Source organism: Thamnophis elegans, chromosome 14 (genome assembly GCF_009769535.1).
Source record: "Thamnophis elegans isolate rThaEle1 chromosome 14, rThaEle1.pri, whole genome shotgun sequence".
Taxonomy (NCBI): Eukaryota; Metazoa; Chordata; class Lepidosauria; order Squamata; family Colubridae; genus Thamnophis; species Thamnophis elegans.
The window spans coordinates 38,690,844-38,711,291 of NC_045554.1; positions in this window are offsets into that span (position 1 = coordinate 38,690,844).

Below are 20,448 nucleotides of genomic sequence, written 5' to 3' on the forward strand. Positions count from 1 at the left end.
TTTCCTACAGCAGAGGTGGGTTCCTACCAGTTCGCACCTATTCGGTAGAACCGGTTCGTCAAATCTACCGAACCAGTTAGAAGAGGTTCCACCAGTAGACCCAGAAAGCAGGCCACAAACACAATTCCAGCAGCTGCTAACATGTGTAAAATTAAATATATATTATACTCCCTTTCAAATAGCCAACAAAATATTTCTGGTTTTAATTCCATATCTTGCTTTACAATTGCTTCTAACCACTAACTTCTGAATAGCTACTTGGACCGATCTAAGTACTATTCATAATTTCATATCCGGTCACATGGGTGGCAAGCCGCTCCCACAAAGTAGGTTCCAAAGAGTAGGTTCCCACAATTTTTGAAACCCACCACTTTCCTACAGATATTTCATTGCCAAACTAAGTAACATCATCAGTGCTAGTAGGGAGTGAGGTTGGATCACAAGTTACATTCTAGAGCAGGGGTGTCAAACTCAAGGCTTGGGGGCCGGATCCGGCTGGCGGGGTGCTTAGATCTCGCCTGTTGTGGTGCCTTGGAAATAGAAAAGGACCAGCCCGCAGTGCCTCTGCCAATGAAAACGGAGCTCGGGAAGGCTGTGTGCATCCTCGTGAGTTCCATTTTTGCTGATAGCTGGTTGCAGGAGGCCGTCACGGCCAAAAACGGAGCTCAGGAGCCCGTTTTCACTGGCAAAGCGGTTGGGCCACCCCCAACATGAATGATATTGAGCTGGCCACACCCACCCCAGCCATGCCCACCATGGCCCCCCTGAAGTCAAACACAACCCTGATGCGGCTCTCAATGAAATTGAGTTTGACACCCCTGTTCTAGAAGTTTGCTTTGTCACTGTTGGTGGGAGTGGCCTTGGTAGTTCTTTGGTTGGGCTGTGTACTTATCAGTAAATGTGTTTACTTGCTTGCCAGTTTCTTAATTGACTATTGTTTACTTCTTGATTGTTAGTCTGATGTTAATCCCTGCTCATCAGGTTAGTGATTGCTGGTAAGAAGGTATTCTGGTCTTTTTCTTTCCCTTTTTGGCTTGTTGGTTATCTCTTTTGAATGGTATGTAGATGTTGTTTGTGTTTATGTGCCTGTCGATGGCTGATTTGTCAGAATGACATGCTTCCAGGAATTCTCTAGCATTTTTGGACTTGACTTGGCCTAGGATGGTTGCACTTCCTCTGTTGAAACTATGGTTAGATATGCCCATATGTTGGGTAATGAAGGGGTTTTCGTCATGTCTTTTGACTGCTTGTTGGGGTTTGTGGAGGCATTCTGGTAGCCTATCTAGTTGTAGTAGTATCTTTTCACGTCAATGAAAACTAATTATAGGTTGTATTTATCTGAAATGCATTCTAGTTTTCTCCAAGAATACACGGCTTGCATATAGATTGGGAGATAGCGAGATCATAAGCAATAGGTTTATCCAATGTTATCATTCCTGCGTTGCTGTTTTCTTTAACATGCAGAGTATTTGGAATATGAAGAGGAATTCCGGTCACACAACTTTCCATTTTAATTTTTAAAGAGATAAACTTTCTAGAAAAGCTATGCCACTTGTCTTCTTGTTTTTTTTTTAAAAAAGAATACAAATGGGTGAAATCAGTTTGAAAGAGGTGCTTAATATATTGGAAATATTCTAGAATATCTATTCCTCTCATTTCTTTTGAGTTGAGGTATCTAATATCTGTAGGTGCGTGTGCAAAGCATAATATAATAGAACAATTTTTATATTCACCAAGTTATCTGTTTAATAAATTGTATGCATTTTATAGGAATCTCTTAATTGGTTGTCTGGATGGTTAGGTAAATCCTCTTTTTGAATGGAAGCAAATTGGGTGGAAATGGTGGGACATTTCTCATTGAATGAAATACCTACTAATTTTTTTATTATGTATAGTTTTCAGACAGTGTTTATATAGTCATATGCTGTCAGTTGTGACATGAGAAACATGATTGACAGTGCATAATGTATAAAGTCTACAAAAAATGAGATTTTTGGGAACCTGTAACCATTGAGTGGCCTTCGAAAGGTCTACCCATATCCATATTTATATATGTTTATAGATACATTTAGATGCATTATTTATAGATACATTCTATAACTGAGATCAAAAATGTGCTTAATTGGGGTGTTTCAGGAAGTCAAAAATGTCAATATTGGTTCATTTCATCACATGGGTAACCTTTGGTTGACCTAGTTGAAATATATACTTTCTCCATTTTTATTTCTATTTTTTTTACTGAGCTACTTGACCTGCTGATGGTAAATTCAGTGAAGGAAGCACTTCTGCAGTTAGAAATTTATTTTCTTGGAAATAAATATGACACTATCCCCGCCGACAATAAAACACGGTGGTTTTAAGATGACTCCTAGCGTAGGGCCTCTTCAGAATGGCCCAAAAGGTTAACAAAATGCTAATTGTGATTTTTATGGTGGTGGGCTTTGCTAATTTTTTTTTCTGAGTACATTCTTTATAATCCTTAGATGGTCAAAAAAAAAACTGTAAAGTCAACACGGAAGAGGTTAATGAAATTACAATTGAAATGGAGCCCTAATGGAAAACAAATTGCCGGCTGAGATATATATTTTTTTATTGCAGATATTTATTTAGATAGGATAAATATAAAAACGTTCATTTCCCTCTACTTTGATTTGGCAGTAACTTACTATTGGATGCTTTGTTTGGTTTTATTTTTCTTTCTTTCTTTTTTAGAGAGAGTGAAACAGAGAGGGAGAGAGAGGGAGAGAGAGAGAGAGTCTTTTTTCTATCTAATATTCCTTTTCTAACTCACCCAACGTGATTCATTTCTCCCTACGTGATTCATTTCTTTAAGATCTTGTTTTATTTTTAAGTCATCAATTACTCAAACTTTGTTGGCCTATCTATTCTCTGCCATCTGGACCCCATACCTTATTTTAAAGCATGTTCAAATAATGACAACCTTCTTTTCTCAATTAATTTATGGGCTGCTGGGACCATTTTTCATTTGTTATCATGGACTTCCATTTGATCTTTCATATCTTTTTTCTGCATCTGAAACCACAGTGTATAAATCTTCCTCCCTAGCATTGTCATGGTGTCCAAGATATATAGGTATAACTCCCTATTAGTTCCACAAAACTGACCTTAATTTCTAAAAATGGTATCAGATGTGAATAAAGTTTGGTAAAATGATTTGTTTTGATTTACTTTAGACCACTTATCTTTGAGTTTTCGCCTTACTTTTCTTTTATTGAATTTAGACAGTATAGTCTTCCCCATCCAGTTGCATGTTTATCCATTACCTTCCTGCCAATGTTGTACCTTAGAGAGATTGTACTGTGAGATTTTTGGTTGCTGAGAATAATAAAATAGTCTGTGGACATTCAAAGGAATTTTCCCCCCCTCCCAGTGACCTGCGAGAGACTTAATGCTTATTGGATGTGTCTCACCATCTTACCTTTGAATGCAGTTTCCATTGTTTGGGGCTATTGCAGATAAAGGAGACAGATTTTTTGCAAATCTCTGTGGAGCCGGTTTTCTTTTTAGAAACTCTTCTGTTGAAAAAAGGATAAAAAGCTCCAAGATTAAAAAAAGAAAAGAAAAAAGGAAGGAAGAATAAAATGACTTCCAACAAGCTGATTGACTCAGAGAGCAAAATTGTACATAATTCTTCCCACTCTTTCTTCAAAGACCAGTCCTGTACCCATTAAAAATCCTTACATTGCCGAGATTCCTACGGCATTTAAGCTGCCCGGATGCAGGACTGCAGCTTTTTATCTGAAATTATCTGAAATTAAGTACATATCTATGTTTTTTTTTTAAAACCGGGAAAGGTATGTTTTGATAGTGTGGTTTATATTAAGTGACTTTGGTCAAAATAAAATACTGAAAAGGGCCAGCTTGGTGTAGTGCAATGGTGGGTTGCTCCCAGTTCAGCCCAGTTCAGTCGAACTAGTAGTAGTGGCAGCATGAGGCTCCACCCACCCACCCACCCGGACACTTCTGTGCATGTGCAAAAACATTGCTCACGTGCGCGAATGCACGCAGGAGCTCACCCAAACCGATAGTAAAAATTTTTGCAACCCACCACTGGTGTAGTGGTTAAGGCTTCAGGTTAAAAACTGGAAGATGTGACTTCTAGTCCCACCTTAGGGGAAAAGCCAACTTGGTGACAAGTCATTCCTCTTCAGCCCCATGAAGCAGGCAAGAGTAAATATTACTGAAATCCTGCCAAGAAAACTGAAGGGACTTGTCCAGGCAGATGCCAGGAGTCATGACTGATTTGAAGACCCCAATTGTGTGTCTGCAGGAAGGGAGGAAAGAAAGAAGAGGGAGAAAAGGAAGGAAGGGGGAAGGGAGGAGGGGAAGGAAGATAGAAAAAAGGGAAGGGAAAACATTATTTTAGGTCCATGCAGGTTTCATAGAAATATGAGAAGATAACAGCCAATTGCAACCATCAGCTTTGTATATTTTCCTTTCATCTAGCAATTGATAATGTGATATGGGGGAAAAAAAAGAAACTAAAGTCCACCAAGTCAGCTGTGAACTTTGCAGTTGAGTTGGTCCATATTATTAATAATAAGTATGCAGTAATATACAGAGCCGAGGTGGCGCAGTGGTTAGAGTGCGGCACTGCAGGCTACTTCAGCTGACTGCAGTTCTGCAGTTCGGCTGTTCAAATCTCACCGGCTCAAGGTTGACTCAGCCTTCCATCCTTCCGAGGTGGGTAAAATGAGGACCCGGATTGTTGGGAGCAATATGCTGACTCTGTAAACCGCTTAGAGAGGGCTGAAAGGCCTATGAAGCGGTATATAAGTCTAACTGCTATTGCTATTGCTATTCAAACAACCAAACTGGAAACCATTTCCTTGATGGTGACCAGTGGTGGGATTCAGCCAGTTCTCACCTATTCGGGAGAACCAGTTAACTTTCTAATCTAAGCAGTTCAGAGGACCAGTTGTTGGAAGAAACCTCCTTTTGTTTTTCCCCACTTTACAGGGCTAATCCTGTAAGGAAGGAAACATTCTGGTGTTGTTTCTAGCCTAATCTTTATTGCCCTGCTTACAGAAACTGCCTCTCCGGTTAACCCTTATTACATTGTCACAGCTAAGGCATAGTGCCCATTGATGTGAGTGACGTTGAGTTGGCCACACCCATTCGGTCACATGTCCACCAAGCCCCGCCTATGCAGCTGGTCATTAAAGGCAGAGAACCGGTTGTTAAATTATTTGAAGCCCACCATTGGTGACAACTCCTTCCAGAAGGATCCAATCACATGCCAAAGATTGTCAACCGAGTTTGGGTCTGCTTGACATGTCGATCAGCCAAAGGAGCTATGCATCCCTTTGATACCCCAAAACCACTGGAATGGGAAGTGTAGCTATGGGGTCCCGCCACAAGCCATTCATTTGGTATTTTTGGTATTTATTATACATTTATAGGCCGCCCTTTTCCCTGAGGGGACTCAGGGCGGCTTACAGTAAAAGGGGAAAGGGAGTGTAGGACAAATACAAAAAGAAGTGTGAACGAGAATAAATTAAACAGTAAAACACAACATTCACTCGACATTCGGGAGGGGCGAAAGTAAAACTTATCCCCAGGCCTGACGGGCTAGCCAGATCTTGAGGGCTGTGCAGAAGGCCTGGACGGTGGTGAGGGTACGAATCTCCACGGGGAGATTATTCCATAGCGTCGGAGCCGCAACAGAGAAGGCTCTCCTCCGAGTAGTCGCCAGCCGGCACTGACTGGCGGATGGAATACGGAGGAGGCCAGCTCTATGCGATCTGATGGGACGCAGGGAGGTAATTGGCAGAAGGCGGTCTCTCAAATAGCCAGACCCACTACCATGGAGCACTTTATGGGTGGTGAGTAGGACCTTGAAGTGCACCCGGAGATCGACATTCATCCCGGGACTCCAATTCAGACCATGGAGCCATAAAACCGGAAAGCCCGATAGAACACCCCATGTTTCATAAGACAAATATTGCTTTACGCATTCATGTCCCTTGTACTATGTTAACTGTAGGAAGAAACGGAATACCGTTTTACTGACCCCCTGGGATCTATAAAGGCTATTTCTGAGTCTGAATCTTGCTGTTTAATTTAATCATTTATTATATTAATATTCAAATGGGCTGCATCTTATTAGCCGCTGCAAAGATATTGGTATGCCTGAAATAAATATCTAATTATGCTTTTGAAGAGAGATGCTAAAGATGCATTTTAAGGGGTTCATGTTTTTGTAACCTCCCCAATCCCAAAGTAATAAGCCAGATTTTTAAAAAAAAGATTACAAAAAAAGAAGAAATAGTTTCTTTTTTTTAAAAAAAAAAAAGAAATATGTGAATCAAATCTATCCTTGGGTCATACAAAATGGTTCGATGGTCCTTTCTTTTCTTATATTCCTGTTTCCCTGAAGGTCCCCTCCCCGCCTCGTCCCTGCCCCTCGCAGGATGACCACTGCTTCCAACGAGTATCACATTAAGAAATATAACAGCTTTAACCAAATGACCATGAAATTAAGTATGTTCGTATTAAAATTAAACAAATGGATTTGCTTTGGAAAATACAGCTTTGAATTAGACGCTGTTATGTTTTAAATTCACTGCAGGGGGAAAAAGGGGGGAAGACAAGGCAAAAAAAAAAAAAAGGAAAAGAGAGAGATTGTGATTTGCTCCAGAGTAAAGAAGAAGGGGGGAAAATCCTATTTAATTGTGGTGCATCAGATTTTCGCCCATTTTGTCTACTTCTGGCAGCTTGCTAAAATAAAACTAGATTTTTAGCTCTCTGTGAAGTACCACATTTCCAAAAAGGCTACACAGATGTCTCTGTCTGTCTCTCTGTCTCTCTCTGTCTGTGTCTGTGTCTGTGTCTCTCTCTGTCTCTCTCTGTCTCTCTGTTTCTCTGTCTCTGTCTCTGTCTCTCTCTCTCTCTTTCTCATCTAAGGTTGTTTTTCTCCACAAGAAATATTTATTTATTTATGTATTTATTTTCTGTCTGTCTGTCTGTCTATCATCTATCTAGCTGGAGCCGAGGTGGCGCAGTGGTTAGGGTGCAGTACTGCAGGCCACTTCAGCTGACTGTTATCTGCAGTTCAGCGGTTCTAATCTCACCGGCTCAAGGTTGACTCAGCCTTCCCTCCTTCCGTGGTGGGTGAAATGAGGACCCAGACTGTGGGGGCGATATGCTGACTCTATAAACCGCTTAGAGAGGGCTGAAAAGCCCTATGAAGCGGTATATATGTCTAACTGCTATTGCTATTGCTATTGCTATTGCTATCTATCTATCTATCTATCTATCTATCTATCTATCTATCTATCATCTATCTATCTATCTATCTATCTATCTATCTATCTATCTATCTATCTATCTATCTATTATTAAATTTATATTGTCACCTATTTGGCCATGGTGACTCAAGGCGGCTTACAGAATATAAAAACCACACCTAAAAACAGTAAAACTAATAAAAAATCAAAATTAATGTAATAAAATCACTCCCCACTTCCTGCCCCAGCAACAGTTGATCAAACAAGCCATTTAATGGGCTCCATCCCACTCTGGGTTCCCCAGGCCCGCTAGCAGAACCAGGTCTTCAGCGCCTTCTGGAAGAGTGTCAGAGTGGGGGCCATTCTAATCTCTGGCGGAATGATGTTCCAGAGAGAGGGAGCCACCACTGAGAAGGCCCTTCTTCTGTGTCCCACCAGGTGTATCTCCCTCGGGGATGGGACCCACAGCATTCCCTGCCTCCCCAATCTGATGGGTCAGGTAGAAGTGACTGGCAAGAAATGGTCACTCAGATAACCTGGTCCCAAGCCATGAAGGGCTTTAAAGGTGACAACCAGCACTTTGAATTGCACCTGGAAGCAAATCGGCAACCAATGCAGCTCCCGCAGGAAAAGCGATACATGTGCACACCAGGAGCTGCACAAAACCATGCGGCCTGCTGCATTTAGCATCAACTGGAGCTTCCGGATGCTCTTCAAGGGCAGCCCAATGTAGAGTACATTGTAATAGTCAAGATGGGAATATGCTTTTTTCCTTCTTTCCTCTCCATAGCGAAGTTCTGACTGTTTACCATCTTTTGTAAGAGGAAGGCTGAGGTAAATTTGAAGCGGGGGGGGAGCACAGCTGGATTGAGAGAAATAAGGGGCCGAAATGAACAGCGGACATAGAATCTATAAACTAAAAGTGATCTGATGAATTCTTTTTTGATCTTTGAGTACAATGGCCCATTTTTTGCCCTTCCCCAGCCTCCGCGCATGCCCTGCACTTGCCTACATCCAAAACCGGCCATGTGGGTACTCCTGGGAGGGGAGAGTTGGGTGGAGCCAGCCAAGAGTGGGATTTGGGGTTCTCCAAACTGCACAGAATCTTAGCTAGAGGTTCTCCCGAACCCCTGTGAACCCCCAGCAGCCCACACCTTCCCCTGCCCCTTAGAAGATATCGTGACCTGACAAATGTGCGCTCAACTAAAGTGTGCCGACGAAACCATGTCGCCAAAACCGCGACGTCATCAACACGCCCACAACAGCATGCCAACAACAGCGCGCCGACAACAGCGTGATTTAAATTAAGGTAAGGGTTAGGTTCAGGGTTAGGTTTAGGGTTAGGGTTAGGTTCAGGGTTAGGTTTAGGGTTAGGGTTAGGGTTAGGTTCAGGGTTAGGTTTAGGGTTAGGGTTAGGGTTAGGGTTAGGTTCAGGGTTAGGTTTAGGGTTAGATTTAGGGTTAGGTTTAGAGCGCGCTTCTGTCGGCTCGCTGTGTTCAGCGCGCTTCAGCGCTCATTCGTTGGCGCGGTTTAGAACTCGCGGTTTTGTCATCGCGGTTTAGTCGGGTGGGCTTTTGTCGGTCGCCCTTTTGTTGGTGAACCAGAAGATATAGCTAAGGTCAAGCTGGATAGCTTTTCCATTTCAAAACACTGCAAAAAGTATTTTGTGTATTTACCTCCAGGCCCTGCTACTTGTAGTCTACCGGGATATTTAGGGAACAGAATAGAATCCACCTGCATAAAAGGTTATTCCCTCTGAGAAGAGAATAACATGTATTTCAACAGTGTTTACAGAGACTGATCGTTTTGACAGCTAGAGTAAAGATCACTGCCATCAGGATGAAATTTGAGCTGGGTCAGACCACCATGTCTTACACTCTCTGACAAGGAGATAGGACCAATTCTCAGGACAGATGTTAAATTTGTTTGCAAACTCACCTCAACTCACACTAAATGAAAGCCACTTAATAATTAGTCTCAAAATATCCAGAGGATGCAGGTAACAGGAGGCTACCTAGGGAAAGTCATGCTTATATAAGATTAACTCTTCATGTGATTAGGGATGCGGTGGCTCAGGGGCTAAGACACTGAGCTTGTCGATCAGAAAGGTCGGCAGTTTAGCGATTCGAATCCCTAGTGCCACATAAAAGAGTGAGCTCCTGTTACTTGTCCCAGCTTCTGCCAACCTAGAAGTTTGAAAGCATGTAGAAATGCAAGTAGAAAAATAGGAACCATGTTTGCTGGGAAGGTAACAGCGTTCCGTGTGCCTTCGGCATTTAGTCACATGACCACGGAGACATCTTCGAATAGCGCTGGCTCTTTGGCTTTGAAGCAGAGATGAGCACTGCCCCCTAGAGTCTGGAACAACTAGCACACATGCACAAGGGGTACCTTTACCTTTACCTTACTCTTCATGTGGGGACTGTGTTTTGACGGGCTTTTGATATGGGTAGTATTTAAGAAAGGTGTGTGCATTGGAAATGAAACGAACAAAAAATGGATTTATAATAAATTTGTTATGGTAAAGACCAGGGGTATCCAACTCACAGCCCAGACGGGTAAAGTGCTGGCCACAGCCACCCTCGGTTTGGCAAAGGGGGAAAAGCCATGATAGGTCACATGACAAAAGTGTTATGACGAGTTTGACACCTCTGGTGGAAACACATCTCTCCGGCGGGTTCTGGTGACCTGAGACACAGCCTTGAGAAAGGTGTGCATGGAATGTGCTTCTGGTCATGGCTGATGAACTGCTCCAGTGGTGGGATTCAGCCAGTTTGCACCTACTCGGGAGAACCGGTTGGTAACCTTCTAAGCAGTTCAGAGAACCAGTTGTTGGAAGAAATCTCATTTTGTTTTTTTCCACTTTACAGGGCTAACCCTGTAAGGAACGCAGGAAGGAAACATTCTGGTGTTGTTTCTTGTTTCTTTATTGCCCTGCTTACAGAAACTGCCTCTCTGGTTAACCCTTATTACATTGTAACAGCTAAGGTGAAGCGCCCATCAACGTGAATGATGTTGAGTTGGCCATGCCCACCCAGTCACATGACCACCAAGCCCCACCTACCTGCTGGTCATTAACCGGTTGTTAAATTATTTGAATCCCACCACTGAACTGCTCCATCAGTTCTCCCCCCTCCTGCCTATGGCAACTCAAGAGCAGGCCAGGAATGCTTTACAAGTTGACATGTGATGACTCCCCTGGTGGAGACTGTGTTTTGATGGGCTTTGAATATGGGGAGGTTTTTTTTAAGAAAGGCGTGTCCATTTGAAATGAAATGAACACAAAGAAAAGCATTCATATCAAATTTCTTTGTGGTATTCACAGTGTATATGAAAGAGAAAGCCAAATCTCCAAGGCAGATACTTGTGATAATGCTATGGATATCTGCAGGTGTAAGGGGATTTTGGCAGTTGTAGAAACAATGTATTCACAAGATACCCCACTGGGGAAGGTTAACCCACCGTGGTTGGCTCTCTGGGGTCCCAGATAAGAGGCTTTTTTCCAGCCAAGTGAGAAGAAATTGGACTCTCATTTTCTGGCTGATATTAGTCTTTCTGTAACCCGATAGGTACATTCTCTCAAATATATCCATAGAACCTTTCCCCGTGCTTTACTAAATCTCTTTTTAGATGCTCAGTTTTTTATATTTTTTCATACCCTCTATTATAGATAGTTTTAGGAGGGTTTTTTTTTTAGCTCTGTTACTTTATATGGCTTTTTATGCTTTACGTCCATGATATTTTTTTTTCCAAATGACTCCATCCTATTCCCAAATGCAAGTCTGTAACTGTAATAAATATTGATTTGGATTTGGACCTAAATATATATGTATAAAGCGAGCATTTAAGTAATGTTCAGTTGATGCTCAAAGTTGCTGTCCACCCAAACACGTTCCCGATATACCTTTAAAGTGATAGTATATGCCAGCACCTCAGAAACTCTATAACAATGTTATGTGGGTTCAAGAATAATCAACGGTGAAAACTAAAAAAAAAATATTTCAGAAGGATCATAGCTGTATGGAAAAGGTTCGTGATCATTACAGATTGGAAGGAGAAACTGTCCATCATCACAATTAAGAGTTTTACCTCCTTCAACTCAAAATAGTTTCCTCCACTCTCTTAATAAACCAACTATGGCTTAGTTCATTTCTAATGATACTTGGAATCAAGTTGGAGTTGTAGGAGATGTAGGTTGCAGCCTCTTTCTCCTCCAGATGAGATGGGCAGCCCATAAATCTAATAAATGAATCTTCTCTATCAGTTAATCTTGATTATAATAGCTCCCTTGTTTTGTTGGTTCTTCCTGAGAGATGATTCAGCCAGTTCTTCACAACCACTATTTAAAAGTTCCTAAACCCTCTGTCTTACCACTTTTCCAATAGAATGATAGAGAAGGAAGAAGAGAGAAGCAACTTAGAAGTAAGAAGAAATTTCCTGACAGTTAGAACACTTGTGGAATGAACTTTTTTTTCATCTTCCAAACTTAGAATAGAATAGAATAACAGAGTTGGAAGGGACCTTGGAGGTCTTCAAGTCCAACCCCCTGCTTAGGCAGGAAACCCTACCCCATTTCAGACAAATGCCTGTCCAATCTCTTAAAAACTTCCAGTGTTGGAGCATTAACAACTTATGGAGGCAAGCTGTTCCACTGATTAATTGTTCTAACTGTCAGAGAAATTTTCCTTATTTCTAGGTTGCTTCTCTCCTTGATTAGATTCCACCTATTGCTTCTGGTCCTACCCTCAGGTGCTTTGGAGAATAGCTTGACTCCCTCTTCTTTGGGGCAGCCCCTGAGGTATTGGAACACTGCTATCATGTCTCCCCTAGTCCTTCTTTTTATTAAACTACACATACCCAGTTCCTGCAACTGTTCTTCATATGTTTTAGCCTCCAGTCCCCTAATCATCTTTGTTGCTCTTCTCTGCACTCTTTCTAGAGTCGCAGCATCTTTTTTACATTGTGGCTACCAAAAGTGAATGCAATATTCCAAGTGTGGCCTTACTACTTACTTGCCTTCAGAAGTTGTAAGTGCTCCGAACTTGGAGGTTTCAAAGAAGATATTAGACAACCATTTGTATGAAATGATGTAGAGTTTCCTGCTTGAGCAGGAGGTTGGACTAGAAAAACTCCAAGGTCCCTTCCTAGCTTTGGTATTTTGTTAAACTTATACTTGTTCCGTGTGGGTCCTTCAGGCTGAAAATTCTTCAGAGTAATTCCTTGAAAAGCATCTCAACTCAGTAAGTGGGGGTATGGGAACGTACTACTAAGCTAACCTGGAAGATGTAGCGATTATTCCTGTCTCCCAACCAAGACAGTCTCGGTTCTGGTGTTTAACTACCATGCTACTCTGAACAGTTACTCCTGGCATCCGAGGCCAGTTGTAAAGCCGAGAAGGAAATGTTTCCCTCATTATTTGGATGTGCCGTTTGAATGTTGTGATCAGTGATTCAAAGCACATGATTCATCAGGAAGGCATTTGTGAGGCAGACATGTGAAGAGCTGTCGGCCTCCTCAATCTGCCTGACAGGCCAAAAAAATGCTGATTTATAGTAAATCATTAAAATCTGCTTATTATGGCACTGCTTGTTCTCTTGCTCCACTTCAAGCCGGCATCTTGATCTGCATTGTGTCTCCTACAATTTTGTACAACAGCTAGCAGTTATTGAAACCAGAGAGAAATTATCCTCTGTTTTTATTAGTGTGGAGGAAAGGGGGACTAATTAAGAATGCGGACTCTGTTTTCTTGACCTGCTTTAAAGGAAGAGAGGGTAGATTTAGGACAGCGCAAAAGGAAAGGGCAAGAGGGAAGCGAATGGGAAGAGTTTGTGAGGGTAGAATTATTATTATTTGAGTCTTAGCAGATTGGCTGAATTGCCTAGGGAAGAAAACCAGGAGTTGCCCCATCTTGGTTCCTGTGTCTTAGTTTATTTTTCATTCCACTGAAATTCATGGGAACAAAGAGTGCAGTTGAAAATGCCCCATCCAACCAATCTGTTATTTAGTTTATAACTTCTTTATAGAATAGAATAGAATTCTTTATTGGCCAAGTGTGATTGGACACACAAGGAATTTGTCTTTGGTGCAGATGCTCTCAGTGTACGTAAAAGAAAAGATACATTCATCATGAATCGTAAGGTGTAACACTTAATGATAGTCATAGGGTACAAATAAGCAATCAGGAAACAATCGATATCAATACAAATCTTAGGGATACAAGCAACAATGTTACAGTCATACAGTCATAAGTGGGAGGAGATGGATGATAGGAACGGTGAGAAGACTAATAGTAATAGTAATGCAGCCTTAGTGAATAGTTTGACAGTGTTGAAGGAATTATTTGTTTAGCAGAGTGATGACATTCGGGAAAAAACTGTCCTTGTGTCTAGTTGTTCTGGTGTGCAATGCCCTATAGCGTCATTTTGAGAGTAGAAGTTGAAACAATTTATGTCCAGGATGTGAGGGTTAGAGGTTTTTTGTTTCTTTGTTTATTTATTTATTTATTAGAATTTGTCAAACAAAAATGAGAAGAAGAATAAGAGAGTAAAAATACATTGACATGGACGATAGACACATTAGTACACTTATTCACGTCTCCTCCTTAAGTATGATGTAAGGTCCACGGAAGTCAATTTGTGACTGAAACTGTGAAAATTTGTAGCCGAACCCCAGATTTTGACAACTCTATTACAGAAATCATATTTTTTACGGTCAAGCTTAGAATGATTTACATTGAGTTTAAAGTGGCTGTTAGCACACATATTATTGCGATTAAAACCGAAAAAATCATTTACAGGTAAAACATTACTACACATAATTTTGTATGCAATACCTAGGCCTTACCACAAGCAACACAGTTCTAAGTTATCCAAACTGAGAATATCGATCCTAGTAGCATAGGGAATTCTATTGTGTACTTCTGATTAAAATAGATCAGAAGAGTGTTGTTATTGGAGTTTCTTTCTAAACAGCCTGAACAGTTTTTAACCAACTTTTCAAAAGAGAAACATATTTTGGGACAAAATTAACAAAAATAATACAGGCCAAAAAAAGAAAAGAAAGACATATATGTTGTTTTCTTTACAATTTGTTTTCTTTCTTTATACCTAAGGATAACAATGCTTGTCACTGAATTAAAAAAAAAGGAAGGATTCAAAATTAATCCATACAGATTTGTTCCCTTAATAATATCAATTCGAGAGAACATCACAGTGCATAATGCATTTTAAATTAAGTTGGAAATGCATAATTTATATTTGTTTCATTTCTAAATATATTAACGGGTAAATTTGGAAACTGAACAATTTAGGAAGGACAAATTTTGTCCGTCTATAGAAAAGAATGGTGGAGGAGGAGGATGATATTTTTAAATGAACAGTATTTCTGGAAGTTTTCAAGAGGAAGGATTTCAACTGTGAAATATTACCGAGAAAAGATAAACTCAGTCAGGCGAACAAAAATTATTTCTAACATTCCGGGCAATCAATAGTATATCTTTTTAAAACAGGCAGAAGGCTGTTAGTTCCTAATAAAACATTCTCAATCAGATTAATACGTATTGCCTTAGTGGGAAGTATTGCCCTTGTTTCTGAAAGACAGGGAATTAAACCATAGTAAGGGATATTAAATGTATCCGTGGAAGGAGAGGAATTGTTCAGAGCCAAGGGTGAAGAGACAGGACACAGGGCATATAGGCACGACGTCGCCAAGGTTACATTGCCAAAAGCTCCATTTTTTTTCTTGAAAAGTTTATTAACTTTATAGTAGTTTAAATTCAGGCTTAATCAACCTTAGAATAGACCTACCGAAACCAGTGGGATAGAACTAAAGTAACCTAAGTATTCCTATGAAAGGACCAGGAATTGAGCTTAAATTGAGGGCACTGTATATAATATACTCTATGTCAGAAGTGGTATTCAGCCGGTTCGGACCACTTCAGGCAAACTGGTAGTGGCGACCTATGGCTCTATGCCATCCTATTTAGCCATGTGCATGCATGCAAGCCATGCGCGCAAGCAAAGCGCAAGCACATAAGGCTGTACACATGCGTGGAAGGTGTGTTCGTTCACCTGTCTACATCTATATGTGTGTAGGTATGTTTGTGTGTATATGTATGTATGTATGTATGTATGTATTATGTAGGTAGGTAGGTAGGTAGGTAGGTAGGTAGGTAGGTAGGTAGGTAGGTAGATAGATAGATAGATAGATAGATAGATAGATAGATAGATAGATAGATAGATAGATAGATAGATAGATAGATAGATAGATAGATATTCAATGTCAGTCTTTCCTAAGCAGGCTGAATTTCAGTCTTTCCTAATATTCAGATGTGTTGAGAAAGAATCTCTTAGCATTCCTAAGCAACATGGCCAGCAGCTGGGTGAAGAAGACCAACATCTCTAACCTATAGTCATTGTATTATGGCAAGAGGATTCTTTGTCTTTCGGCTTCATATTTTAGAGAATACCTACTTTTGATAAAAGTGGTGTTTCAAACTCAAATCTTCTTAAAGTCCCATGCTGGGAAAATTTCATATGGGTGGACATCACTCCTAGAATTCTCCAGATGTTTCTAATAATCTGGAGATTGATGTTTACACATCTACAATTTACCAAAGTTGAGAAACTGTACTCTAACCAGAATGCTATCTTAATTGTAATCAAATATAGCTTCTGGAAGGGACCCGATGGCTCAGTGGCAAAGACGGTGAGCTTGTCGATCAGAAAGGTCAGCAGTTCGGCGATTCAAATCCCTAGCGTTGCAATGGAGTGAGCTCCCGTTACTTGTCCCAGCTTCTGCCAACCTAGCAGTTCAAAAGCACATAAAATGCAAGTAGAAAAATAGGAACCACTTTTGGTGGGAAGGCAACAGCGTTCCGTACACCTTCGGCATTTGGTCATGCCAACCACATGACCACAGAGACATCTTCGGACAGCACTGGCTCTTCGGCTTTGAAATGGAGGTGAGCATCACCCCCTAGAGTCAGGAACGAGTGGCATATATGGGTGACCTTTACCTTTACTTTTATAGATTCTGGAACATGAAGGTTCCAGAAACTATACTGGATTATAGATAAAGAAAATAACTCTGTTTCTTTCAAAATAAAGTTCTGTCCCACTAAAATATATACCTATTATTTCATGGGTCCAAAGTCATCTGCTGACAGTTGTAGGTTTAGCATCTTCACGTAGTTTTCTAAATTGTTTCAGATATGAAGAATTAATCTTTACAATCCTTTAGGACTTCTGATGAGCATTGGCAATACTTTTCCAATACTATCAAAAATGTAAGCTCTCTGGAAACAATTCTCTTGCTTCTTTCTGTGAGCAATAATTCCTCAATCGCACACTTTGATATACGTGGAGAAAACACACACAAACAAACCAATGCATATTGTAATAGTTCCCAAAGACGGGAAGATATATTTACAATTATGCTAGCAGACAAATTTATGGGGAAGCCTAAGGCTGACACGTTTGCCTAGAAATACCACGTCTCCCATTTGTGGAATTATCTCGTAGTTTATTTCAGGCCTCCGTTGGAAGGCTGAAGAGTACACAATGCTTAAGTAAAAAAAAAATGATAATCAGTCACTTTAACACTTTTAAATCATAATGTTACATTACATGGCAACACCTTGCTTTTCTTACAACTCTTGGCAATTCTCTTCCCCAGAGACCATCATTCTTTCCAGAAAATAAGATACTTCATTTGGAACAATCCCAAAGAGAGTTCATCCACTCGAGGGCATTTCTTAATATATATAAAAAAAGACAATTTACACACGAGAATATGGCTGTTGATGCGATAATTGAGACCCACTTGGTGAAAATGTATTTTCCTTTCCACAATTACTTCTGAATATTTTCCCCTCTAGTAACAAAAAAGAAAAAAAAAAGGAAAAAGGGGGAAGGGGGAAGGGGGGAGAATACAGCAAATAAGCTGCGATCAAAAGGTTGATTTTACACACAAATATACAGACACACAAAGGCACAGATATCTACTGTATATGTACATGAACATACACCTACAGGCAGTGGTGGGATTCATTTACCTTTGCTGCCGGTTCTCAAATGTGAATGTGCTTACGAACAGGCTCGCTTTGCTCGCACCTGCCACCTTCTGTGCATGCGCATTATGTCGGGGCGGGTGGGCGGAGCTTCCAGCAGCTGCTGCTACTGGTTCACTTGACCCAGTAAGAACCAGCTGAAAACCACTTCTGCCTACAGATAATCCTCGACTAATGGCTACAATTGCGGTCAAAATTTCCCTTACTAAGCAAGACAGAGGTGGAGTGAGTTTCACTGCATTTTCTTGCCATGGTTGTTAAGTGAATTGCTACCGTTGTTAAGTTAGTAACATGGTTGTTAAATGAATCTGGCTTCCCAGTCGACTTTGCTTGTGGGAAGAGCCTGTGAGCTCTGGGCACTGCAGCTGTCATAAATAGGAGTCATGCTTGAATTTTGACCACAAAATACCATGCAACGGTGGTAAGTGTGAAAAAGGGTCATATAGTCACATTTTTCCAGGACTTTTTCCAGTGGTAACTTCAAGGGGTTACCAACTGAATCGTTGCAAGTCAAGGACTATCTGTAGGGAAGGAAATGATAGTTTTTACAATGGCTTCCCCTCGCACTATAGAGGAAAGGACGAGAGCATAACCTTGATTGATTAAGGTAAATGATTAAGCACACATATGTGCTAGTCATCCCAACTCTAGGGGGCGGTGCACAACACTGTTTCAAAGCCGAAGAGCCAGCGCTCTCCGAAGATGTCTCCGTGGTCATGTGGCCAGCATGACTAAACACCAAAGGTGCACTGAACGCTGTTCCCTTGCCATCAAAGGTGGTTCCTATTTTTCTACTTGCATTTTTATGTGCTTTCGAACTGCTAGGTTGGCAGAAGCTGGGACAAGTAACAGGAGCTCACTCCGTTGATTGATTACACGTCAGCAAACTTTAGAGGGCTGCCCTCGGAGATAATACAGAGCTTTAGACTAACCTGAAATTTCCAGGTCTACAGCAGCTTTTCCTTCCCTTTCTTTCTTTGCTTTTTCTTTTTAATATCTCATTTTTAACACTCACTCACTCACTCATGGACTCCTCTTTTTTTGTTGTTACTATTTTGGCACTGAGAAATTGGAAAAGGAAACTGGAATTTTCTGGAAAGGTTCAAATCTTCCCTGCCTCATATTATAGACAATTAAAATGTACCATGTTTAAATAGGGACAGATATTGATATTTAATACACACACACACAAACATACACACACACAATCTATCTATCTATCTATCTATCTATCTATCTATCTATCTATCTATCTATCTATCTATCTATCCATCCATCATCTATCTATCTATCTATCTATCTATCCATCATCTATCTATCTATCTATCTATCTATCTATCTATCTATCTATCTATCTATCTATCTATCATCTATCTATCTATCATTTATCTATCTATCCATCTACCTTTACCTATACCTGTACCTCCCTACCTCCCTACCTATGCCTATGCCTATGCCTCTGTCTCTACCTCTGCCTCTGCCTCTACCTCTACCTCTACCTCTCTACCTCTCTACCTCTCTACCTCTCTACCTCTCTACCTATCTACCTATCTACCTATCTACCTATCTACCTATCTACCTATCTACCTATCTACCTATCTACCTATCTACCTATCTACCTATCTACCTATCTACCTATCTACCTATCTACCTATCTATCTATCGTCTGTCTGTCTGTCTGTCTGTCTGTCTGTCTGTCTATCTATCTATCTATCTATCTATCTATCTATCTATCTATCTATCTATCTACACATTGATATTGATACAAATATTTAATGGGCCTGTATAGGTATGTGTGTGTGTGTGTGTGTGTGTGTGTGTGTGTATATGTATGTATGTATGTATGCATGCACACACACTGATCAAAACAACAGTGTATATTTGCCAGATGCATAAAATACACACACTTGTATGTGTCCTATATGTTTTGTGCAGTTACAAATATAAACTTTCATCTCCCTCAGTTAATTCCCCAATCAACTGACTGAATGATGATTAACTTAATATAAGTCAATTTTGCTCTCCTGCTCTTTATGTAGTTCAAACTATCTGATTAAAGTAGTTAATACCAGAGTGTTTACTTTGTTGAGCCCTGCCATATAATTCCGAAGATTACGGTTTGTTTATTTACAATATTTCTTTCTGCATGTCTGCCTCCACAAAAAGTGCACAAAGATTAAAACTGAAGAAGTTGTGGCATCCTTGAGATTATCAACAGCTGTGTTACTCCCAGAAAAAGAAATTATCCATGCATTTTCTTTTCTTTTTTTTAAAAAAAAGCGTAGCAGCTCTCACTTAATTTGAAGGAGGAAAACTTTCATTTAAAGTTGCTTTCACAGGGGAAAAAGAGTTCTGAGGAAATTCTTGTGAATGGAATTGAGAACTTCTTATATGTATTAGGTTATTTATTTGTTTAGCATATGGCATCTACGGAAGTCAGACAATCTCTGATATACAACATTATACATACAGGACTCAGTGGCTAAGACATTAAGCTTGTCTATCAAAAAGGTCAACAGTTCAGCAGTTCGAATCCCTAGCGCCGCATAACTGAGTGAGCTCCCGTTACTTGTCCCAGCTTCTGTCAACCTAGCAGTTTGAAAGCATGTAAAAATGCAAGTAGAAAAATAGGAACCACCTTTGGTGGGAAGGTAACAGCATTCTGTGCACCTTCGGCGTTTAGTCATGCCGGCCACATGACCACAGAGATGTCTTCGGACAGCTCTGGCTCTTCGGCTTTGAAATGGAGCAATTTACATTGAGTTTGTATTGATTGTTTACCCGTGTATTATTGAGGTTGAAGCTGATGTAGTCGTTGGCAGGTAGAATGTTGTATCAGACAATTTTGTGGACTGTAGGCAGCATAGTTCCAGGTTGTCCAAGCCCGAAATATTATATAATACGGAAAATATTATTCATTCTATAATCCAATAATCTGATCTATAATCTATCCCAAAGTTGAATGGAGTTGTTCTGTATTTTACTATACCAGAAAAGTAGGATGTCTGAATGCCTATGGAGACACTCAGTCATCCAAGTCACGCTTGTCCCAAGGGTGCTTTTTTTTTCAGGAGTCAACTGGACTTTCTGATTTTTCTCTGAAGAGGTTTCGCTTCTCATCCAAGAAGC